We start from the raw sequence: 25,627 nt of genomic DNA on the forward strand, positions 1-25,627 counted from the left end.
AGCCCTAATTCCCATTCTTCTTTCTATAAATCATCCCTGTGCTCATTACTCTGCATGGGAGTTCTGTGGCAGCCCGTGTGAACAGCTCAACCCCAAAGCCTCCCCCGACTATCATCAGGTCTTTCCTTTACTGCCCTGTGCATTTGACCAAATAATTTCAGCGTTCATCTGGCTACAGCAGCCCACACTCCTCCGTGGTGTTCAAAGTGAAAGTATTTTCATATACAGCCTTTGAGGGATGTGCTGTATGAATATGTGTGAGTGTGTGGGTGTTGCGGTTATGGTGTGTACTTTTTATGCATTGTGTTAATGTATAGGTGGTGTGTATATTTCTTGTGTGTGTTGCGGAAGTTGTCTATTGTATGCTGTTTTCAAAGCATGTGTTCTGTGTTTATTTCTTGTACTCAAATGAAAATATTGTGTATTCTGTATGTATGTCTGCTGTATGTCTTTTGAGTATATAAAATAAATGTTCTGTGTGTTTTATATATGTAATATGAGTCTGTTGTGTAAATGAGTATGTTGTGTACAGTGGTATGGTGTGTGCAGTAGATATTCTATATCTGATGAGTGTATGTAATCTAAAGTATGGGTTCTGTGAAGTCTGTAAGTTGCAAGTATAGTATATGTTTGGTGAGTGTATATAGTATATGTTTCGTGTATAGTGTGTTTTGTATGTTGTGTGTGGTATATGTTTTGTGAGTGTATAGTGTGTGATGCATGTGTTATGTATATAGTGCCTGGTAATGGACTATTTGACTAGATGTTTGATAGATACTTGGTGGATGGGAGAGAGGATGTCATCCTGCCTGTGGGAGGCCCATAGTGTACATTCCCAGTGAACTGTCAGTTTCTTGAAGACCTGCTTAGTGTTTATTTGTCCAGCCTTCAGCATCACACAGAGGGAGGCTGCAGTGGTGGGAAAGAGAGGTGGGATTAGATCCGTTACGACTAGATACCTGCCCTCAAGGTTGGAGTTCCCAGGCACACTCTTGCTTTCTGTTATTTGTCCGCACCTTGCACGAAGTGGGGATTTTGTCTGATTTGTTTCCAAATACAGTTCAAAGACAAGCACACTGCTTCATACGAACCATGGCCACAGGAAAATATTTAATGGCAAATATATCTTGTTTGAGGATAAGAATAAATGAGTTCCAGAGTGTCTAGCTCAAGCCAAGGGTTTTCGCCAAATGCAGGGGTTCTCAAATCTTGGTATGTCTTGCTCAACAGCTTCCCAGGGTTACCCCTCCTGGGGCTCTCTTGCTAAGTATCCATCTAGTTTCACAGGGATTGTGGAGTTGGCTTTAGTGAAATATTGCCTACATCCTACTTGGTCCATGGTGATTCAAAAGCCACATTTCTCTTCCATTAGGTATATGACCTGACACATCTGGTGTCTCTAGGAGTTTGGGTCTCCAGCTAACCATGGGCCTTCCTAAGCCCTGGCCTCAAGTCTCCTGACCTCTCTCCAGGCCTCTTGAGGTTCTCTTGGCAGTTTCAGGCCCTGCTGGTGGTCCAGAAGCATTGGCAGCATCTCTTCTTGCTGACAGCAGCTCTCGCAGTTGTGTGGCTGCTGTTGCAAGCCAGTGGTAGCAGGTCTCAGTGAGTCTGTCTTCTCTGAGGGGTGGATTCTCTCAGGCTCCTTTGGGAGAGGTGGAATCTGGAGGTGGGGATCTACTTTGAGATTTGAGCACTTGCCTTCCTTTTCTATCTCTCCCTCTGTGAGTCTTTCCTTAGACTTGGGAGGGACCTTCCTGGATAGCTCTGTGGTAGGCAGACCTCCTGGCCCACTTTGTGCTCTGTTAACCTAACCTTTTTCCATAGCTGTTGAGGTGTAAAGTCCAATTTGGGATGCTTAAAAGCATACTTGGGAGGGGGAGTTAGAGGCGTTAGTTAATCAATAAAGTGCCTGCCTTGCAGGCACAGGGACCTGAGTTCAGATCTCCAGAATCCACTTTAAAACTTTGGGCATGGCAGTCCATGACTGTAAGCCTAGCCTTGGTTGGGGGAGGGAGGTATCAACAGAAGGATCCCCAAATCTGATTGATGAGTCAGTCTAGTTGAATTGATAAGCTTCAGATTCAGTGAGAGACGCTGTCTCAACAGGTAAAGTTGGAGAGTGATCAAGGAGAGACTCAAAATCAACCTCAGACTCTGCACTCACGTGCAACAAGCATGCCGGCCCGAATGCAACACTCGTCTTTTAGCAAAGACCCACCTATTTTAGTGCCTCATATCAACCCATTTAGGACTTCCTTTTAATTGATACAATTTTAAAGTTAGGCTGCTTCTTAAAATAGATATGTTCTAGGCACGCAAGGGTGGTCTTAGTCCTCTTTTCCAACTGTTCGTGCTACAGCTGTTGACCTATTGTGGACTTGAACTCTGCCCTGGGCTTCAGAGTGGAAGAACATCTGTTCTATTCAGTTTCAAGTGCACGTGACGCTGTGTTTTTATTTGCTGTAAAAGTAGTATGACATATGAGTTATCTTATAAATGCTTCGCTTGTCAACATAAAATTCTCCTGGAGGTCCACGCTTAAGACATTTGGGTAAATCAAAATATTAGTAAGATATTAACATTAAGAACAGGCTTTATTACTAGATCTGTAGAAGAAAGGGCTAAGGAAAATAATTCTGAACAAGGTTAATATAATACTCTAAAAATGTAGAAAATGTAACATGGCCGTTTAAAAGGCTGCCTGTGAATGAAGTCTTGAGAACATATGGGAATCTCTCCCAATGGAGGTCTTTCTCCGTTGACAGAAAGCAAAGACTGAGTCTTGGAGGACTTTGTAGTAGTTGATGGAGCTATGAGAGAAAGGGAAGGAAGAGGAAGGAATTGAAAGGGGTAAGAGGGAAATAAGAAGGGCTCCACTGGGCGAGGTCATTCAAATAAATGCTCACGTGCCACTACACTGTTCCCCAAGCTGGGGAAAGTCTCCCTTGTGTCTCTCAATGCTGGCGACTGGGTGACACTCCTGGAGGCTCTTCTTAACTACCACACATCCATCTAGAACTCCCAGATTGTTTGCCATAGTGTTTCTTCTCCCTGGAACAATGTGTTAGTGGGAAAAGCACATCTTCCTTCATAATTTCTGCACTGGCAGGTACTCTTAGCAGGATTTGTTTTGGCACACACACACACACACACACACACACACACACACACACACACAAAATGTTCTCATGATAACCTTGGTGGTTCTGTGATTGTTTCTTGAGTTTCCAAGGGAGTAAAGAGAAAATTTTCTAGCATGGGTCATGGGCAGTATTGAAGATTTGTTCAGAGTGATGTCACACTCGTCAGTGGGAATACCCGTTGTGGCATGAACAGGGAAAGATAAGAAGGGGAATAGAGACAGGAGCACAAAATACCAGGTCTTCCCAACCCCACTGTGGCCCTTGCTGTTGATGTCAGGCGATGTGGTTGGGTTAATTCCTACTATGGTTTGGGAAGTAGTAATGAACAACAGCAGCACAAAAATAAGACCTCATGGGGGAAGTGCTACTTATCTGTTCTTCAAAAGAAAAATGAATGAAACTTAAGAGGGTCTGTGGTATGCTATCTCCCAAGGGCTCCACCTATGCTAAAATGCCCTTTTTCTAGAGTCTGAAGGACCATTCTCAGTGGACAGTACTCAGTGTACTCTTCCCAGGCCCTGGCAATACAGTGGCTCTCTTGCTAGGCTGCATGCAGCCATGCACTGATGTGATTGTTCCTAAAAGCTTTAGAAGCTGTATTTGCATTGATGTAATCATTCTTAGGAGCTGTGCCCACCTCAGGAGCTCTGTTCTAGTATTGGTCCTAGACTTTGATTGACAACCTAGACTTCAGGATATCTCTTTCTCGTCTGCACACTGTCATGCCCAGGGGCCCTCTTAGCCAGGCCTGAGAAGCACCTTGTTCCATTTTCCAAAACTCTGAAGAGCTCTTGGCTAAGTTTGCTCCCACCCACTTCAAAGGCAGGTGAGAAGCCTACTATTCACCCTTAAGTGTTCATGAACACAAAGGGAGAGGAAAAGACGGCGGAAGAACCGTAAGTGGTCAGAGGAAAGACCTGAGAGGGAGCAAAAGAAAACACTGGGGTTGAGAAACACTGAAGCCAGGCTTAGGGCCTTTTAATGGATAGAATTAAGCAGTCAATTCATCCAGTCAACCAGTGTGGAATATGCTTTCAGGTTTTATTTAATATAATGCTAATACAACAATGGATGAAAAGACCCGAAGTCTACCCTCGTGGGACTTATGGCCTAGTCGGGAAAGCTAGGTCACGTGAAGTGGTGACATGCGTTGGTAAGCATTCATAGGGACTTCAGTAATACAGTCTGTGTCTGTGTGCAAGCATGTTCATGCTCATTCATATGTGTAACTTTTAACAACAGCAGACATCTAATATTTTGGGATGTGAGTTTGGCAACAAGCAAGGGGGATTTCTTCAGCAGTAGTGATTTGGACATTTAACAATGTAGGAGGAACAAGAAAGACATATTGCTCTTGTTAAGACAGGAAGTGATTCAAGTTTGGCTAAAAACTTTTGAACAATGAAAAACTGGGGAATAAGAGAACCACTTTGGCCCAGCCATAACTAAATGTCTAAGTTTGCATAAAGAATGTTGTGAAATCTCTTGTTACAGGCTGCCCTTTGCTTTTTAATCTTGTATTAGTCTTGAAGAGAATTCAGGTTTCAGTTCCCATTGGCTTTCGCCTTCATATTATGGACCAAGATCACGGCCCTTATCTCCCAGAGGCGGAGTTATTCTCACCTATCAGATATGATTATTTCAGATGAGAGTGTTTATGGACAAGTGCCCTGCTTTTGAAATGTGGTTTGGGTTGATGTTTGGCGAATGAGGAATTTGTCAGTTGTAGTGACTGGCTTCTAGCCTTCCAGCTAGCAACACTGGCCACTTCTTTCCCCTACCAGAAAACTCCCTGTTCCAAAAAGACATCACACTCTGAGTTCATACCCAAGAAAGTCCCAGCAGTAGTGGCTTATTTGCATAGCCATTATTCGGGAAAACTCTTTCAGGAACACTAAGACCCTATAGTCATCTCAGTAAGTCTTTAGCATAAGTGGGTAGATAAGATTGTTTCTATTTGCTAAAGTCAAAAAGCCCGAGTCAGTACAACTTCTGTAAGGCCTATAAAAGCACTGTAAGGAAGATCAAGAGTGTCTCTGCTACCTGGTGACCACCTGACAATGCCAACTCTTTCACAAGTTAACTTTCTTAGTCCTTACAGCATTTGAGGAAGGCTGCTAATCTTGCCACCACGCTTGCTCGTTTCTTAGTGATGGAGATGCGTTCTGAGAAATATGTTCTTAGAAAGTTTTTGTCATTGGTGAACAACATAGACTTAAGCAACTGAGATGGCTATCATGCCGCTAGGTCCTATGATTTCATGGAACTATCTTTGTATGCATGGTCTGCCAGGAACTGAAATGCCATTAAGTACCACACGATTGCTACATGACTTTATCGCCTATCTCTGAGATACAAGAGACATTAAGTGACTTGATTCCTACCCACAGCTAGTCCTGGTAGAACTGGGATGTGAGTGGGGTACCATCTGAGGCTGTTGGGCTCCATTGTCTATGCCAGTAACCGCCATGCTATGCTTCCTCTGAATCTAGCAAGCAATCCCCCAGTCCCCCTCAAATCTTAACACATTTCTACTGTGCAGTGATCAACAGTGGGCCAGTAAAATACAGCAGTATGGAGGGGAGGCATCAACTTTAGACAGTCAGTTGAAACCTCATTCCTGGAGTCTATTCACCAGGTAATCCTTGGACAAGTTCCTGCTCCCATTTGGGACATTGGTTGCTGTTGATAAAGCCTTGGTCATAGTGCTGCTGTCCTATGACAGTGCCTCCCTTGTGGTTAGACACACGTGCTTTGTTCTTACACATCCTCTTCCTACATATGCAATTGATTACTGAGCATGGACCAGATGGATGTGTAAGAAAGCTGTTCCGGTTTGGACATGAACGTTTCCCCATAGGTGCATGAGTCTGGAGATCAGCTGATGGTGATGATGTATTAGAAGGTTGGGGGAACCTATCTTCCGAGAGAGAGTTATCTATCCTCAGGGTAGACCTTGAGGATGGCATCTGCTTCTGGTTGGGTCATGAGTGTTCTGCCTCCTACTCGGCACCATATTAGCAGTCCCCTTCTGCCACCATAAATCAAGCCACATCAGCCACCCTGCCTTTCCCGCCATGGTGGGCTATTTCCTCTGAAACTGCGATCCCAAATAGGTCTGTGCCCCCTCCACACACAGAAGTGCTTCTGTGTGGTGTTTGGTCCCAGCAGTGAGGAAAGTAACTCGCACAAAAGACATGTCAAGTAAAGTGCAGATGACAGAGTGACTCCGCGTACCTTTCAGGAGAGAATTGAGCAGGGGACGTTTTCTACCCAATGACATTAAAATCTCAGTAAAACGGTGACACCATGTCCCTATGGAAGAGGCTTGTTAAGGATGGTGTTCTTCAAGATATTATTCCAAAGCCAGGGGAACAAGTGGGGCAGTTGGTTCCCAGGGGGATTCCCTCTGCATTTCTTTGTCCTTTTCCTCAGACATTTCTTCCAGATCTCCCCAGTGACCTCTTTCCAGAGACGTTAGCAAATTTTTGTCTGAGGTTCTTTACACTCTTAAAATTATTGGCAATGTTAAAAGACTTCTGTCTGCGTGATTGATTCTACTTATGTTAACTGTATCAAACACCAAAACTATGCCATTTTAAAAGTAAATTTTGTGGACCATTAAAAATATCAATAAACTAACCGCCCGTTAATGTAAGTAATGTGGTATCTCCTACAAAGTAATTGTGAATTTAAAACAAATTGAAACTGACAATAGTAGCATTGCTTTACAATATATACCTTGTTCTGGGAAATTCTTGCATGCTTAGCTTAATACAAGAGAGCAAAAAATTTAAAAATATGCACCTGTATTTTATCTTTAAGCTATATGCCATATAGCTTGTGGGAAGTTCTACTGAATGCCATGAGAGAGCATGTATGTAAAAAGTCTTCTTTGAACTGCTAAGAAAGTACTTGTGATCTTTAGGAACCCTCTGAGTGGCTCTTGGGACCTTGTGAGAATCACTAAAATAGAAAATATCCTTTTCTCTTTGCTAATCTAAAATTGACTTTTAGTCAACATCTGACAATTGTCCTTACTTAGGGGTAAGAATGCAACGTGTCTCTCACCTCAGGCCTTCATCGTTTCTTCTGGAAATGTTCACAGTTCTCTTGGCTAGCTCTTTTGGGTTGTACAATTAGTTATCATTGATCATAGTGACCTCCACATGCTAGAGATTATTAGAGCCCATTCTTCTTACCTGTTTCCTTATACTCATTAAACAGCATTTCTACACCACCGTCCTCCCCACCCTTCCTTACGCATTCTGTTCTCTACTAATAGGAAATCAAGTATTCCTATCTAAGTGAGATCCTATGGTGTTTGTCTTTCTGTTCTTGCTGTTCTCACTTTACAGTGCCCTCTAGTTCCATCCACGCACGATGCGGTAATGGCAGGACTTCCTTCTTTTTAGGGCTGAATAGGATCTCATTGTGTATAAACATGCACACTCATTATGTTCTTTTTCTTTATCTGTTCATCTGTCACAGGACCCATGGATTGATTTCCTATCACGTTCTGACTTTTAGTGATTTAGCCATCACCTCAGAATCCCCTCTCAGCTTCTTCCTTTGTCATCTGCTTCCAAATGGCAATTGTTAATGATTGTCTTTCAAAAGTTTTAGATTTGCCAGATCAAAAGAGTAGATTGGAGTCTGTTCCCATCTTTTCTCTCCTTCTTCTTCTGATTGCTTCCTTACAGTCTTCCTTTCTTTTTCGATCTCCGCTGGCAATCTTGGGAGACTTTCCTCCCTGGCTGGGGCCTCACAACTTGTCTCTCTGCCTCTTGGATTCAAAATCAGCCAGGATGTTTGTCTGTGGCATGCACAGTTAACTTCTTTCCTCAAAAATCTTGGTCTTGGCCAGAATCAATCAATTCTGCATTATGATTTATGTTTTATGAAGAGTTCAAGTTCCCTTTTCAAATATTTTGCCAGGAGTGAAGAATCCAGTCAGTTTCACTGATGAACTTAGAAGTTGTTGGCATGTCTCTACTTCCAGTCTGGATTGAGTAAGAGAGCCAGAGAGCCTGGAGCAACTTCCTTACCAGAAACAACCAAGTAACAAGAGAGAGCACATGAAGCCAGGGTTCTAAGATAATAGATGTCAGTGGTGAAGGTCCATCATCCTAGGAGTCAAGAAACAACTGAGTGAGCCCTTGACTGTTTCTGCTTACCAACATGAGTCATAGTACAGGGAAAGAAACTTAGTCAGAGATCAGCAAACCTCTGGATTGATGAGATAGAGCTTAGGGAGGCCGTGATAGGAAACACAAAGGAACTAATACAGAGACTAGGCATCTTAGAGACCATCAGAGTCCTGTGTAGGAACTCAGCAGAGCACTGACCCATACCCACATGAGAAAGCTACCCCATCCAGGAAAAGAACATTTGATAAAACAGTACACAAGACCAGGAATGATCATTACTGCCGCAAGATGACAATAAAATGTCTGGATTCAAAGGCATTTTATAGAGGACTCAGAAGCAGCAAGAAATGGGGAAACTGTCTTAGACCAAATGATGCTTGTTATGTTCCCACCCAATTTCTTAAAAGCAAGACCCCAAAGAAACAATGTTCAAGAAATCAACTGTATCCTGAAGGCCAAAGAATTCAAAGTCCAGAATATTCATGAAGTTGGGTGTCTACCTAAAAATGTTCAGATATGCAAACCAGAGGGAACAATCAATAAGAGACAGTCAAAGATCAATACAAATGTTATAATTAGAGTGCATGAGCATTAAAGTTAACTATAACTGTATTACACATTCTCTAAGAGATAAGCAGAGAAATGCAAGGTTTGAAATGTATTTATACCAACCCATCCCACACAAAACCTTACCCGGTAAGCCACAGCCTTGTGGCGATACACAGATTAATAGAAATTGGTTCATTTAAGATATATGGGCTAGCTAGGAATATGCCTAAGCTATTGGCCAAACAGTGTTGTAATAATACAGTTTTTGTGTGATTATTTGGTCTGAACAGTTGGGAAACGAAAGAGCAGTCTCTGTCTACATATCCCTGATAAAAATGCCATGCAAATTAGAAGAGAGGCTCCCTCAGCCTAATAAAAATGTATGTAGAGAAGACCTACATCCAGCATCAGACTCAATGGAGACCAGCGAGACAAGAATGCTTGCTTCCTCACTTCTATTCAGTATTGTATTTAGGGTTTAGCTGGGGCATAATGAAAAATTAAAGGAAGTGAAATATAGAGATGTCTTAGAAAGAAAACTATCTACAGACAACATAGGTCTCTAGATAGGCATCCACACACACAAAAATTAATGTAACTAATCTAGTTAGTTTTGAGGGTTACAATGTACAAAAAAATTACTATGCATCAGCAGTGGAACATGCAGGAAGTAATATGTAAAATAATATTTTCTACAAGAATGTCAGCAATATGAAAAGTTAAATATAAATCTGACAAAATGTGTAAGTTCTATATGTAAGGTGGCAGCAATGGCAGACAGGCCTGTGCCCCTAAGCGCACAGGGTACCTGACAGTGTCCCTGTTGGCATTGTCTGCCCCATCACACCTGGTTTAGATCCTCTCTAGCAGTCTGTTTCAAGGTCATCCACAACTCACTGTCTTTTGCTGGGTCTTTCAGGTACCAGTCTTACGACTTCCATAGACAGGGAAGGAAGAAAAACATGATATACTCCTTTTTCCCTCTTTTCTTTTTTTCCTCTTTCCTTCCCCATCCTTCCTCCTCATTCCCTCTTATCCTTTCCCCTTCTTTCTCCTTCATTTCCCTTCTCTCTCTTTTCCTTCCCATTCTCCCTCTCCTCCTCTTCCTCTCCTTTCCCTCCAACACTCTTTCCTTCCCTCCTTCCCTTCCCTCCTTCCCTTCCCTCCATTTGGCTTTGCTGTGAAGTTCAAGAAGGCTGATGTGCAGCTTACTACATAGCCTCGGACTCCCGATCTTCCTGCCTCTGACTGCACAGGGGTACAGAGGGTACCCTGTGGTACAGAGGTTCGCCACTACTCCACGCCATACCTTCTCTAACACTAGTTAAATTACTTTATTTGATGGACCTCAGAAGTCATTTCCACTTCCTTCCTTTTATTGGCTGAGTAACTCACTAAAGCCAATCCAGATTCAAGGGAAGGTAAGTAAATATCACATTTACATGTTCAGTGGGGAGCAATTCAGTACGGCTCCTCAAGGTTAAAGAGTTGTCTTTAACTGACTGCAATGATCAAGTTAAAGAAAGACCACTTAGAGAAATCACATTTTAGTTGTGTTTAGACAATATCAGCAAGTTGAAAGACTCCAACATGGAAGTGTGGGCTTGACAGACGCCTATAGAGAAAAGGAACATAGATATAACTTAAAGACTGTTTATAGGAACAAAGATGGTGGGGCCTTTTAGAATCTCACTTTCACAGTAAGTTTGGAGTCCAAGGAGAGAGTCAGTCAGTGCGGTGTCTATCTGACAAGCACAAGGGCTAAGTTCGACCCTCAGAACCCAAGTGAAAAATGCCATACATGGGCACACTTGTAATATCCACTCTGGGGAGGCAGAGACTAAAAAGCAGAGCTTGAGAAATGACACTCGAGGTTGTCCTCTGACCCTAACATGCATGCACACACATGTACAGAAACCATCCCTCCCTGTATTTGCACACATGGATATATACACCTCCATTTGGTATAAACACATAAAAAGTAAATAAAAGGGGACTTAAGTGGGCGGGGGGGGGGGGACACGCTCTTGTTGTCTGGATGTGACTGAGTCCAACAGCTTCAATAGGTGTTTCCCGGGCAACAGGGAGAATCACGGGAAACAGCCTACTGGGCCACAAAATTTCAGTTATTGGTGCTGTGAGTTTCTCAGGTTTGAGCAATCATGGAACAGATGCATGTTGAACAGAGAAGCGGGGGTGGGGAGGAGAGGGTAAAGAAGAAAAGGGCAGGGAGAGGAGGGTGACAGGAAGCTGGGAGGAGAGCGCCCTCCGCCTATCTGGTTCTGCTAGGTGCATCAGTACGTGGACGTGCGTCTCCGTTAATATATGACACACGCCGGGCCCCAAAGCTCTTTCAGTTATTTGTCTTCATTGAGCAAGATCCAACTGCAATGAAGCAAATAATTGGCTTGTCACAGCTGTCCCTTTCCCCCTCTACTTATGAAGGAAGTTAAAAAGAAATGGCTCATTGCCCCGATGTCTGCTACGCAGTCACATCGGCTTTCACCTCCAGTTTGCCTGTGGCTTTCTGCTTGGTAAAGGGCTGAAAGAAAAAAAAAATCTCAGTGCGTTGACTAGAAAGGCAATCTCAGGAGTCTGTGAAAAACTGCTTAGAGAAAGGGGGGGGGCACTGAACTGCTTCAGACTGAGATGTTTCAGGGCTGAGACACGGGTTCAGACGTGCCTGTTTGGATGTTGGTCGATGGAAAATTTGTGACAGGAGCAGCAAGACCGGGCTGTTCAAGGACATGTGAGACAGCGGTTTCAGGTCTGTGTTGTGGATCTGTGAGAGGTTCCTGGAAGTTCCACAAGCAGCAAAAATAGGTGTAGCAAGTTCAGAGCCACAGAGGCCCTGCCTGTCAAAACACCATTGTCTATAAATGCATGTGCATTTCTCTATGTTTCTTATGAATTCTCATTCTTCATGGTGAGTGAAAAAAAAAATGACTGCTTCAGAGCTGTTTCGCGTTTACTGGTCCAAGACCCAGAGTCCTTGCCAGTAACAACACACTCTTCATAATTCTTCCCCTCATGGTGTTCTAACTGGAAGTGGTTGGGGGCAGTGAAGGAGATTAAGGGTTGCTTGATCTCCAGGGAGGGTTTCTGACCCACAAGTCAGCCTGTGTTTTCTACAGACTGTAGCCAAGCCCATGATTATCCTTCCAGCCTCATTTTCTATAGCTTTAAAAAACAAAGAAAAAAACCAACAACAACAGGTTTTGGCTCTTCAGGCCTGGCCCCTTAGGAAGGTCTGGAGACCCGTGGATGCTTTACTGAACACTGGGGTATAATAGAATGCACTATTTGACTCAGGCCATGTTGGACGCCAGACTTTGTTATGACGCTTGATGAACCCTAGGGCTGTCAATAGTGTGCAAAAGCAGAGCTAGTGGTGTGTCTTATGCTGACACACGTGAGCATGCTCAAGGACTGAGAGGGGTAAGGTGAAAGTGGCTGTCTGTGTTTACACAGATCCCAGTTGAAGGGTTGAGTAAAGTGGCCACACATAAGCTGTCTGGAGAAAGGGAGACAAAGGCGGCCAAAGGTCAGAGGGAAAGCATCCAACATGTCTGAGGGAGGAGGCGGCACCAAGGTCTTGGGAAAAACCTTTGAGACCATAAGGTGAAGAGTGGAGGTGTGTAAACCCGTCACTTGGAATGTGCATTGGAGAGCTGTGCCTTCATGGACGTGTGTGTCTCCAGGACATGTAGGGCACAGGTAGGGGGAACGGGTCGCTACGCAAAAAAAAGAAGAAATTTCTGTGGTACACGCCCTACTACTTGGGAGATTGAGGAGGATGGCTCTCAAGTCCACTCAGGATTTCAAGGTCACCCTAGATAACACAGTGAGACTGTCCCAGGTGCGAATGAAGTTTGAATTTCATCTCTACATTAGCACACAAATCAATTTTACTACTTGTAAGTTGCTGTAAGATCTTTCAGTATATTAATGCCTAAACATTAAGGCAAGTTTACGTTTAGCAACATAAAGCTTTTATATTGCTGGCTCATATATTTATTTGTTTTGTGTGTGATAGTCAGGATAAAACCCAGGGCCTGGCACGTGCTAGGCCAGTGCTCCACCACCAAGTGACATCCCAGCCTACCGTTTCAAGTTAGACACACCTATTTTTAGCATTCATTAAACTACCACTTATAATAGGACTACCATGTGATCCTCCTTAACTGCTCCTGGATCCGGCCCTTGAAGAGTCTAAGTCAGCATGCAGATACTGACATGAATACCCACTTTTGATGTTGCGCTATTCACCACAATCAAATCATGAATCGGCCTGGGACCTTTTTAATAGATAAATGGATAAAGAAAGTGCCTATACAGAAAATTAAGTATTATTCAGATATAAAGAATTAAATGGAGTCAGGATGAAATCAGACATTTTTAGGAAAATGCATGGAATTGTTGATCATCATGTTAAGCAATCTAAAGTAGACTAAACAAGATAAACATCATGTTTCCTCTCATAAATGAGATATGAAAGAGAAATAAAGGACATGGCCATAGAAGGGAGACTATAAGATACTGGGGATAGACATGATCAAACTGTTATGTATGTGTGAATTGTCACGTTTAACCTATAATTACCGTGCATTGTTAAAACGTAGTTTAAAAAAAAAAAAAGAAATGGGGTGGAGACTACCACAGGACACATCTGTTGAAACAGCCTTGAGGTAGAAAACTCGGTTTGTCTGCGTCATGATGGGGGCTGCGCAATGGAGTCAGTCACCTGGAAGTTGTAAAAAATACTGACACCGGTAGCCTTCAGTAATTGCGCCATGACATTTCTGACCACGGGAGGGGTCAAATCTGGTTACAGTTGTGAATGTAACCAAGGCTGTCAGAACCACCTCTGTGGAATACTGACCAGCGGGACAGTTACTGAGTTTACACAGTACCATGTCACTGGCAGACCGGAGCCCGCTTCTCTCAGAAAAGGGAACAGATCAAACCTCCGGAAACAGATAAATGAGAAACTCCGAGGCCACAGGGAGCGTCTATGATAAACTGTTGCTGCTTCATTCCTTTATGGTGTCTCCTGTTTCAGAACTGCCCCAGGTGACTTCAACCTTGAGTTTCGAAAGCTGCTTATGGGAGTACGGCAGGGAATCCAGGGCCTGTCCAGCCTGGAAGACCAGCAGAAAATGGCCCTGTGCTCTAGAAGGAGAAATCAATCAATCATTGTTTATTTGCTGTTGCATTGCAGCGTGGCCCATTATGACCAGGAAAGAAGCAATCAGTCGTACTACCTTGGCTATTATTGATTTTTTTTTTCTTCTGGGCATAATTTTCCTTTGCCTAGTTTAGTGCTAGAATTAACAGGGTTATGGTAAGACAAGTCAAAGTGTTGTTCAGCTTGGTGTATAGCGGTAATGCAGCAAAGTATAAAGTCTTTACAGTATCACATCTGTGCCGGCGCTCACTCAATCTCTACCCGTCCACAAAATAGCGCTGCACGCCTCTATAACCAAAGAGGAAATCGAGGTATCACAAACTTAGTGATTTGGCCAAGTTCTCAAAGCCAGATGGAGGCACCCAGCGCCAGGCTCCAGAATTTGTGCTGGGTACAGAACTGTTTGTTGTTTCTCTCAGGATCTCCTGCTCAGATCCTATTTAAGTGGTCCAAGCTGGTTGCTACATAGAGGTCAGTTGTTCCAGCTAATTTTGTTAAGAACACCGAGGCTGCTCAGAGGAGCCAAGAGGTTTGGGAACCGGAGTCATTCTTCCCCGGACCTGGAACACCTGGCAGGGACGCAAGGGTTTTAGGAAGCCCGGCAGGGATACAAAGACCCTTGATCGCTCGGCAGGGACGGGAGAACCTGGGGTGGAATGCCCCGGGTTGGAAGTGGGGGGAGATGTAGAGACTCTGGGATGCTTGGCTGGGGTGTTGAGACTTTGTGATGCCTGTCAGGGATATGAACGCCCAACCTCTCCGGCTCCCAGGGCGGGGCATGGGCACCGGGCCAGCTCGTTCGCGCCTGCGGCTTAACTGGGCCGGCCATCAGTCTCCGCCCGCAGCACGCCCCCGCGGGCCGGGCTAGGAGTGGGAGCAGCGTGCGGCTCAGGCGGACACAGCTGGTGCCCCTCGCCCGGGAGCAGCCTGGGAGCGCGCGGCTCTGATCAAGAGGGGCGGGAAACCAGCGGGTGCCCGCCTGCCCCCGAGAGTGGCAGGAATGTAACCCACGAGTGCCGGCGCCGGAGCACCCATCGCACGGCTCCCAGGGCTCCGGTTGCTCCGGGTCTGGGCGGATTTGGCTCGGAGCTGCTAGATTCCCTGCTCACCCACACAGGGGCACCCGGGCAAGCCCAGGTAGGAGAAAACTGGAGAGCTGGGGAGATGGGGTGGCCAGGCAAATGTCCTTCTTAAGTTACTCGGTCAGCGTTGTCTGTGGATGAAGGATAAAGGTGATGGCAGTTCAGTCTTCTTTGGGGGGAGAGGAAGAGAGGGAAGGGGGAGGAGGAGAAAAAGGAGGAGGAGTGAGGAGAGAGAGAGATGATAGCGAGAGAGAGAGTAGAGATATATAGCAGGAGATAGAGCGAGAGAGAGAGAGAGAGAGAGAGAGAGAGAGAGAGAGAGAGAGAGAGACAGAGACAGATCACATGCAGGAGTAAAGGTCATTTAAATCATTTAAATTGCCCAACTTCAGGTTTGTTCGCGGTACCCCTAGTCTCCCTGTGTAAATTGCTCCCAGGCATTGAGATCTGGCCAAGTGTAACTAACTTGTAACTAACTAACAAACCCTCTTAGAGGTGTGTGTTAAGTTGGGAGCGGAGGCCCCAGCCCCTGGCATCCATCCCAGCCTCCCTGGCCTGGGAGGTGCTTTGGTCTGGACTCCAAATCCCAGCTTGCCAGGTCCTGACCGCTCCCTGGGGGCGTCAGGACCACTCCCACAGGGTATTTAAGTGTGCTCCCAGAGGAGAAACACGTGGTTTGGTTTTCGGGTCTGCATGGGCTCCCTGCTGTCCTGTCTCCCCACCATGCGGCTCTGCCACCTGAGAGCATCATTCTTAATAAAACGATGGGCATTTTGATTTGGTTTGATTTGACCTAATTGGATTTCTTGCGCCGCAGGAGCTGCCCTTTTCTTATGATTTTTACTTAACATAGTGGGCTTAGAAAAGAAGTCTTAACTAGACAAGAGGTGAATTCCGAATCCACGTTGTGGGATGGATCCTCTCTCGAGACAGGTTGATCCTGGGGAATGTAGATCATTGTTTACAAACATGCCCAGAGCCTGACAGTTTATAGGGCCCCATCCCCTTACTGCCCTTTATCCTCCCAGCAGTTCTGTGGGTGAGCTGCCAGGATCACGTCGTTTTATAGCAGAAGCTTAGGTGGAGGCTGTTTTGTTTAAGAACTGGTGCCCTTGGGTCTTCAAACCCCTATGTCTAAAGTCTTGGGGTGGGAGGGGAGTGAGAGAGGATGCCCAGGAAGACAGTAGGGACTCCTCTTCCTACCAAGGCTAGCTCTTTGCACTGTTTGGGACGTTCACCAGATGGGCATATCCTGTAATTTTTGGCCCTGAGGAACAGAATCTAATCAGCTGGGCTACTCAAGCCACGATGAAGAGGAGCCGAAGTCCATCTGTCATTGGAATGGGTGCCTGAGTCACTCTGGCTTGGTGCCAGTCTTCCTGGGAGGTGGATATACCTTATGGAACCCCATGGCTGTGAGCTATAGGAATCAGCCTGGTGCTGGGGACAAGTGCTACCTCTTCTCCCACTTTGCAAGCAGCTGCTGCTCTTTCTCTCTCTCTCTTCTTTGATTCCTTCTAGTTTCTTAATCTTCTACACATTGTATTCTATTTAATATTATACATCCACATCCTCAACTAATTCCCAAGCTAGGTGGAAACATGATGTCCATTGAGATGGGGAAAGGTACCTGGAATCTGGCTTATTTTTAGTCTGAGCTGTCTGCCATTCTGGTGCACATAAGTACTTACTCGTAGGCTCACCGTTGGGTGGCCAGTGCGCAGTTCAATAAAGGACATTTGCTCTAAATTCTTGCACAGCCTTGGCAAGGAAGGAGCAGACTTCCCATTTCTCATAGGCTTTGCTGAACCCCTGTGGTAATGAGGCATGAAAGTACTCTTGATTCTCCCGAGGCTTGTCACATCTTCTGGCAAATCCTCTGTCCCAGGTGAGACACTGCTTAATATTACTTTTACTCATTTATCAAACAAATACTTATGGGAGGCTACTAATGTGCCAGGCACTGGGAGAAGTACCAGGGAAGATGAAGTAAATAAGATAAATGACGATCACTGTCTCCTCACGTACATGGGTTCACTTGGCAAGTTAGAAATTACTGGAAGGCTCCTTTTTTCCTCTTCTAAGACAGTGCTTTGAAATTCGCTACTTTGCAAAGAGTATGGGCCTGGATAGCCTGTAGGATAGTGAGCATCACCAATAGAGAGGGTACAGAGACAGCGGTCGTACATACAGCCCAGTGATCCTCCAAGGAATAGCAAGGGTGCTAAGATAAACTTGTGCGCCAGCCATGCAAGAGAACCCGAGTAGATGGTAAAACCTGCCAGTGGGAGGTGCGATCAGGGAGTGTCTGTTCACCTGCACAGAGATTGATTCTAGAGGGAACACCTTGTTAAGGAGCTGGCAAAGCCAGACCATTACAGTGAGACAGCCATGGCCTAGGGTCTGGCAGAGGGAAGAGCACAGGCCGTCAGAGTCTTGCTCTGTGTGATGGATCTGTAGTGAACCTGCCACTTCAAAGGAGAGAAGTTGTCGGGAGCCCTGACTCATTGGCCATGACCTGCCCCACAAAGCTACCCACGTGTCATTAAAAGCCAGCCTTTGGTTTGCGTTCGCCTCTCCGTGTGGTTGTGAAGTGGTTAGTGCTGGAGCAGAAGGATCTGCAGCGTTAGCAACTTCGCTTGCCTCTGCTTGCCTGCTGGGGCCTCCGGAAGTGCCAGATTCCTGGTCACACCTAGTACATGAGAGTGGGCAGAGGGGCCCTGCCAGAGAGAGTTGTCATCAGGTGTTGAAAGCCCCTGAGGATCTTCAAGTCCCTGGTCACTCACTACCTTTGCATTCTATGCTGTCTCCTTGTGTGTGTTCATTGAGACGTTTTTCTATCTCATCCGTTTGGGAAAGGGTTTATAAGATATCATTAATTAAAAGAGAATGAGAGGGCATCAGACATGGAACCTACTATGGCTAGAAATGTTTAAAATGACCCGGGAAGCCGCAGCTCTTAGTGTCTTCAAGATAAATGTGTAATATTTGGGGGAATAAAAGGATTCTTGGTGTAAAGTTGGGTTGAAACATTCATCTGGTTCTCACTAAAGGGATAGGAAGGCGAGGTTAAAGCCTCTGGAAGTTACCCATTCCACACGTGCGGGTTGGCAACCCCAGTGCAGCTTGGCGCTGAGCTGACAGGAAGGGTCTAGAGGGCCCAGCTCTCTGCTCATCTGGCCTCCTCATGGTCACCTGAAAGTACAGCCATGACTCCTAGCGGGAGAGAAGGGAAAATGTCCTGCTGTCACTTTCAGTCAGGGCTTCTTACCTCATCCATTACCCGGCACTTCTTCTATGCCCAATTACTTTTACTGTTTGCAATGCCAGATGATATAATAAAGTTTAGCTGACGACAGTTTTCAAAACAGTGATATAATGTCTAAATGGAAAGAAGAAATAAAAGCAGTTTGTAATAAACTTATACATTTCAGTATGCCGATGCTTGGGGTGTAGTTGGTTGTTTTTCTTCTCTTGGCTCTTTGGGGGCCTGCCCCCCAGCTCCTAAATAAATACACACGGAGATTTAGTATTACTTATAAACGCCTGGCCTTAGCTTGGCTTATTTCTAGCCAGCTTTTCTTAACTTAAATTATCCTGTCTACCTTTTGCCTCTGGGCTTTTATCTTTATCCTATATACCTTTCTTTACTTCTTACTCCGCAGCTAGCTGTGCAGCTGGGTGGCTGGCCCCTGGAGTCCTTCTCCTTCTCTTGCTCCTGGATCTCCTCTCTCAGATTCCTTCTTCTATTTATTCTCTCTGCCTGCCAGCCCTGCCCATCCTTTCTCCTGGCTCACTATTGGCTCTTAAGCTCTTTATTAGACCAATCAGGTGTTTTAAACAGGCAAAGTTAACACAGCTTTGTTAAGCTTTTGTTGTTAAGTGTATGTTAAGCAAATGTAACATAAAAGAATGCAACATATGCATTATTAAGCAAATATTCCACAGCATAAACAGATGTCACACATCTTAAAATAATATCCCAAAACGTTAGGGTAAAACTATGCAGCACTTTGTGAAAGCTGACCACAGAACAGCGTGGGGGCAAACTCAAGTCTTTAGAGGAACAGGTGAGCTGGTGGCCACATGAACCCTTTTAGCAAGTTCTCAACTCTTAGTCAAGGCCTTGGTGTAGTCAGAGGCGAGTCCTCTCAGTCATTACAGCAGTTATTAACATCCCCAAGCCTTTCAGTATGTATGGAAATTATGCCAACTCCGCATTTTCTCTAAGTGTGGGATGCAGTCAGGGTTAAGCCGAAAACATCAAGTACATTGTCTGTAGCTGTATCTGGGGGGCACCTGGTGGTCATGAAGGACCAGAGTCAAGTCTTCATGAACTGTCGCCTTGTACTGTTCCAGATTCTAGTATTCGATGGTCATCCAAAGTGTCCCCTGCCACACATCCTGCGTGTCTCCAGGGACTTGACCTGACTGGATGAGGTGCTGGAGAAAGGACAGACACATACAGAGAGAAAAAACTGGAACTGGGTGGACTGAGCTCTCTGATAATGGAGAAGCCCATTGCCTTGGAAGTGCAGAGTGTTTATTATATATGTAGTGGAACCAAGGGGTGGAGTTATTGGATACAGCTAGACATGGAGGCGGGTTTATTGTATATGAATAAACAAGGAAGTGGGGTTATTATCTATAACTGAGCAAGGAAGCAGGTTCCATTGATCTTGGTAAGATCGGTCTCTAAAGGGGAGCAGTCTTCAGGCTGTAAACACCCAGAGGGAGAAAGCTATGATGGGCATTTTCTGCACACACTGTCAACATTCACTCTTGGGCCCAGGAGGGAAGACTTTGCTTTCCCGTGGATCTCAGACATGGGGATGCTTGGCATACCTGTGCCAATGTGAACCACACATAGTCACTCAGGACTTCACTGGCTCCCCGAGTTTCCTTCAGTATAGCTTCTGGGATGCTCTCCCAGGGGTCCTGCTGTGTTGAGAACCACGGCCTTCTCTGTCTGACTGGGTCGTGTAGTCGTGACTAAGGCACCTGTGAGGGTGTGGAGCCTGGCATGGCCCGTGTACCAGCAGGGAAACTGTAGGAGTTGATGGTATAGAAGCTGACCATCTAGGATGCATTTAGCATAAACTGTCAGGATCACGTGTAAAGGTGGCCATGGACATCAGAATAATGGGCGTCGTGTACGTGGGGGTGACGGCTGAGGAGCACAAAGGACTTTGGGGATTAATGATGGTGGGAAATAAAGGATGTGTTCCTAGTCTCTACAGTTGTTCCAGCTTGTGGAATTGAGCACCTAAGGCATCCGTGTTAGCGCAGCAAAACCGTATATAAGAGAAAACACTGACAATTCTGAGGGAGAATGCTGCACCTTTGGGCTGTCTGTAGATCCTCAACTAAGAGCCAGAGTTAGTCTCACCCCCACTCCCCCAGTCTTGAGTGTTTTTTCTTGTGGCCGTATCCATGTCAATGCCTCACTTTCCCCTTTTGTCCTTAAACCCATGTGCCTTAGTTGAGATAGGCCATCTGGTGGCTTTGAGCCTTCCGCAGCTGAGTATTGGCGTTTTATCCCAGCACGTGAAACCTGTTTGGCCATTTTTACCTTGTCTTCATCTTTAAGCATCTCTGCTCTGTGATTAGAAAGATATTTCTTCTGTGATTAGAAAGAAGATATTCCCTCCCCCTCTTTGTGTGGGTAAAGAAGCCAAATCCATTTACTGTGATTGAAAACTGCAGGTCTTGATGTTCTTTGGTGTTTCCAAGAAGTCAATTTCTTTGGCCACTTCTTGTGTGGAAGGCTTTGCTTGTTTGTAGTTTTGTAAAGTTAATTTCTCCAGTGGTTCCAGTGGTTCCCACAGTTCGAGTGTCCGTCTGTGACTCCATGTTACTGATCTCTGAAGAATGAAACCGTCTAGAGCACACCACGGAGGTCCCCAGGTGCCTCTGAGATCACCCCCACCCTCTCCTTTCTCAGCCTGAGTCTGGGCACTCCTACATAGATGGACTTTTGAGAAGTTAGTGGGAGGTGCTCTATCTTGTCCTGAGGGTTTGAGCCTGTGGGCCTCAATGCTTCCATTTCTCACGAGTGGGAAAGACCAAGATGATAAGGGAATATTTACTTAAGATAGTGCTGCTTAGACTTTCAACACAAAGAAAGAACTGGAGAAATCAAAATTGAATGCCTACTCTGGCCCTACGGAGTGGCTTACCTTATGGAATGTTTCTCTGATGCCTCCTGATTTTTCCTTGGGAGATCTTGGAGGCTTCTTTTGTTTCCACTCAGTGCACACTCACCTCTGCTTCAGTTCAAAACTAACACACACCCCTAACCTAGATCTCCTTGGGTAAAAGGCTGACCCCAATAGGATAGACTCGGGTCCTTTGCATGGCTGTAGAGTTTGTTGGAAATGTACCCATTCTGGTTTCAGAATCAAGGGCTCCTGTGAGTACAGAATTGGAGTTTCTGTAGTTGTATAGTTTGTGGCTTTGTGCATTCCTTTTAGCCTTCTTTACCACACTGACCTTTTAGGTCTGGAGGTTGGCAGCTATTGAGAATCTGGTTGAATACTTATAACAAAATGTCATCCTGTGGACTTAGTTCAATACTAAAACCCACTGTTAACCAGTTTTTTAGTAGATACAGAGGTATTGACACTTCAGAAACTGGGAAGCATGCATAAACTCTTGCTTTTCCTCAATTATGACCAAGTTAAGGAGAGCTGAGTTGTCTAAATATGTCTCTGTATATTAAATCTACAGATACATTCACATGTCAGGTGCAAGAGGTCACAAATGTGTTACAACTGCTGTCACTCTATGAGGCATTGCTTGGAATAGTAGGCATGTAGGGAGGAAGGCAGAAATGTGGAATGCGTGTGTGTGCTGTGGTTTGAGTGTGGTCATCGAAGCTCACAGGTGAGAAATATACTCGCCAGTGCAACCAGGTGAGGCAAGACTCATTAGGAAACAATTAGTTCTCGAAGGCCCTGTGCTCATAAATGGACTGGTGCCAGTGCCAGGGAAGTGAGTTCATTATGGCAGGACTGAGGTTGTCATAAAAGTGAGTGTAGCCCTCCCTTGCTTGCTCACTCTCGCCCTTTCTTGCCCTTCCCCTGTTCTGCCTTCTGCCATGGGTGACGTAGCACAAATTCTGGCTCCATGTTCCCAGACTCCAGAACTATGAGCCAAATAGTTCTTCCGTTTGTTTTAAGTTGCTTGGGGCTAGGCATCTTGTCACAGTAGCCAAACAAACAAAACAGAAAACATACAAACAACAGAGAGAGACTCAAATGGTTAAGATTTCCTTCATAAATTTCAGATTTGGAGGTTGGCTCCGTCAGGTCCCTAGGAGAAGCCAAGAACTTATTCTTGCTTTATACTCGTGCTCCTGGCTTTCTATTGAGGTTTGACTTCCTTAGAATTTCCTCTAGAATTCCCCCAAAGTCCAGTGATTTGTACAGAACTTCTCTGCAACTCACCAGCCACGTCCCTTGTCATAGTGAAGAGTCTAGAAGGCCAAAAGGGTAGGCCCACTAGAGACCTGACCATCACACTTGCCTCTCCGTCACGCTTCAGGTTCTAGAGAACCCTGGAATTCTTTCCCCAACTGTCTAGAGTCCAATTCCGTGGCTGCCATAGGCTGTCCTGAGTGGTCTTGGGAGACTCCACTGTCAATATGCCTGCCTTGGGGGCCCGGGCAGGGTTGTATAGAAGGGAATATACCCACATGTATAGAGTAGGGGGTCAAATTGTGCATATGTTCAGAGCCCCTCATAATGTGGAAAGAGCCGGCTGGAGAGAGGGCTTGGGAGTAACTAAATACAGTAGGGACCATTGTTAGGCCTGCTTTGGGAAGATCCCACTATAAATACAGCCTGTTTTTGCACACTGAGTCCCAGGACACACTTCCTCCGGCAGCAGTTAGGAGTTTCCTCTGCGGTGGACCCACACAATGTGTGGCCTCAATACATCTGATGGAACCTGTGCCTAGCTAGCTTCTGTCCTGGAAGGCGAGATTCACAGGGTGGGGGAATTCCTCAGGAAGAGGAGGAGAATTCAAGTTCGTGGGAAATTTCTCATTCATAAGAAAGTATCTAATAGATTCGGTATGGCCACTTACAGGAAAAATGCCCTCTTCAGGCCTGCACTTGCCTTGCGGAACATGCCAGGGCCCACAGCTGCCACTTTTCTTGTGTCTGCTTTGGACAAAGGAGATCTTGTAGAATGAAAGTCCCTTTCCCTTCTGACCCCTGGGATGAGGGACGGCACACTCCCACGTGCTGCTAGCACATCTGTCCTTCACCGCTCTTGTCCTGGCCGCTCGCCTTCTTGGAAAGGGATCTTTTGCTGGGAATCAGCATTGGTCATACTGATTCTTGTACTTATTTTCTATTTTTCATAATTTAGTTCACATTTATGCTCAGAGTCTGAGTCCGGCACTGACTGTGTTTTAAGGCCGCATCTGTGGCTGTCACAGACTACTGGACCCGGGATCATCTGTAGACAATAGTTTATGTAGGTTGAAGGGCCAGGTGGCGGCGTCTGCTGGGGGCCCTGTGACGACTCCTAGCCTGGCAGATACGGGCAAAGACAAGTGAGTGCTTGTGGAGGAGACCGAGTAAGAAACGGACTGCTTCTGTCACAGCCTGCTCATGGAGACATCAAAGATGGCGGGTCGGGGATTCCTTCCTCCGTCCTCTCTTCTACTAATAGCTACCATACACCTGGCATATGGAAGTTATGAAGGATGGGGCCCTACTCACAGGAATATGAGGGAATGGTTTGTCCTGTCCTGCTTTCTCCCATCTCAAGTAGAGAAGTCTCATTGCTGGGGCGCTAGCTGGGCTGCCTCAGCTCTCTGAGGCCCCTGTGTGTTGCACCATGAAGAGGCTGTGTGACTGGTCCCTAACTGTGGAGAAGGGGGTTATCTTTGAGGGCTCAAGGTCAGTTTCTGATGAGAATCAGTTCAAAACTGTTTAAGTCCCTTAGCTGCTGCTGAGGAGAACTAAAAAGAAGCATGGGGGGAGGGAGGGGACAGAATGGTACACGTTCTTAGGGCCAGCGCCAAGATAGCAGCTGTGAAGGAAGAGCAGGTTGACATCATCCCCGGAGTCAAGATAGACGGGGTGACCTGAGCTAGAGATGGAAGGGTCCCTTGCCTGGAGAAATAAGGAGAGCCTTCGGCTTGGGCAGTGTCTCCCAGCAGTAGGGCTATCTTGATTGCGGTGCTGGCGTTTCAGTCATGGGGAGGAAGTGGGGAGAGTGTGTGTGTGTGTGTGAAGAAGGCACAGGCGTACAGAGGAAGGTGAGGAGTGGAACAGGTCGGAGTGAATGGTTAAGCATCTTTGCACAAGGTCCCTAGATTTACCCAATTGTCCGTCTTTCCCTGCCCCCTTCTTCCGCTTTGACGAGCCTCCCGGTGATACTTTCTCCATGGTTCCCATCAGCTATAGTCATTTTTGAGGCTCCTAGGGATTAGGGCGCAGAGGCCTCTGGCTGGAACAGGAAGACCTTGAGTGTGCTCTTTGATTTCATGCTGTAACAGGACCCACAATGAGGTGCCACTGTGCCTCTGACAGCTGAACGTGGTGCCGTGTTCTGTCACCTCCCAAGGCGTGACTAATAGTTTGGGATTTCGTGTATTTAGTCTGTGCAAATGTTTAGCATCAATCTGGTCGGTCTGTGCCAGTGGAGGACTTTAAAAGGTCCCACTAGCTTTTTATAGGCATAAGGAAATGACTCAGAGGTTGAAAAAAAAAATAAGACTCCAAAATACTAGAGGAAACTGCAGAGTTGAATAATGAGCGGCGAGATACTAGAAAGGCAATGGCAAACAGCTTTGGAGGAATTATTTTAAATTCTGTAATATGGTGGGTGGATAGGCATATGATGTGATTGGTTTAAGGGAAAAATACATATTTTTTGTTTTTAAAGCTATTGTGCCTGCTCTTAAAAGGGACTTTTCCACATTTTTTTTTCCTCCAGGCATGTGGCAAGTCTTTTAGCCCTGCTTTCCATCAGTACTGAGGGATTTCTTTCTTTATCAATTTGAGTCTTTCTGACTAATAGAATGCATGGTGCATACCCTTAACCCTTCGTGTGTCTAGCTCTGTATTCCTGACTCCTTTGACTTATTTTCCTAAAAGCATTCTGTCCTAGAGGGCCTCTGGACACAGACTCTTTGACTTTTTCATGAGGATGTAATACCTTTAGACTTATCTTGGTTTGTGGGTGGCTCTGGGGCTCTTGCCACCTACCTGTCTATTCAATATACCTATGTTCCTCTTCTCTAGGTAGACACGCCCCTTAAAGATGCTCACTTTCTCCTGAGAAGCAGGACCACTCATATAGGAAGCAGCCTTCTTCAAGGTAACAGGCTGGGTCACCTCAAGATCCGTTTGTCTTTTCTTCTAAGCAATGGAAGCCTTCTTTCCTCAGCTGTAGGCAGCCTTGGGACAGCTCCCCCTGTATGCAAAAAATGTTTGCTGGCACGTTTTTCTTGGGGGACAGTGTGTGTCTTTATCAGATACATTCTTATTTTTGTCT

At 45.5% G+C, this 25,627-nt stretch overlaps 1 protein-coding gene across 8 annotated transcripts in view; it reads left to right on the top strand.

Annotated features, from left to right (window-relative positions):
- The window catches only part of Il1r1 (interleukin 1 receptor type 1), a 69,295-nt gene that overhangs the window by 16,852 nt on the left and 26,816 nt on the right, over positions 1-25,627 (top strand). For 3 of the 8 annotated variants that reach the window (XM_038341292.1, XM_038341299.1, XM_038341293.1), the window contains exons 1-2: positions 15,033-15,167; positions 25,375-25,450. The exons of 1 other annotated variant lie outside the window; for it this stretch is intronic. The gene's annotated coding sequence lies outside the window, so the exon portion shown is untranslated. Of the gene's footprint in view, positions 1-14,889; positions 15,168-16,910; positions 17,001-25,374; positions 25,451-25,627 lie in introns of those variants that run through there. 4 more of the 8 variants (XM_038341296.1, XM_038341298.1, XM_038341294.1 and 1 more) reach the window with 4 other exon arrangements.

Source organism: Arvicola amphibius, chromosome 9 (genome assembly GCF_903992535.2).
Source record: "Arvicola amphibius chromosome 9, mArvAmp1.2, whole genome shotgun sequence".
In the NCBI taxonomy this organism is placed as follows: Eukaryota; Metazoa; Chordata; class Mammalia; order Rodentia; family Cricetidae; genus Arvicola; species Arvicola amphibius.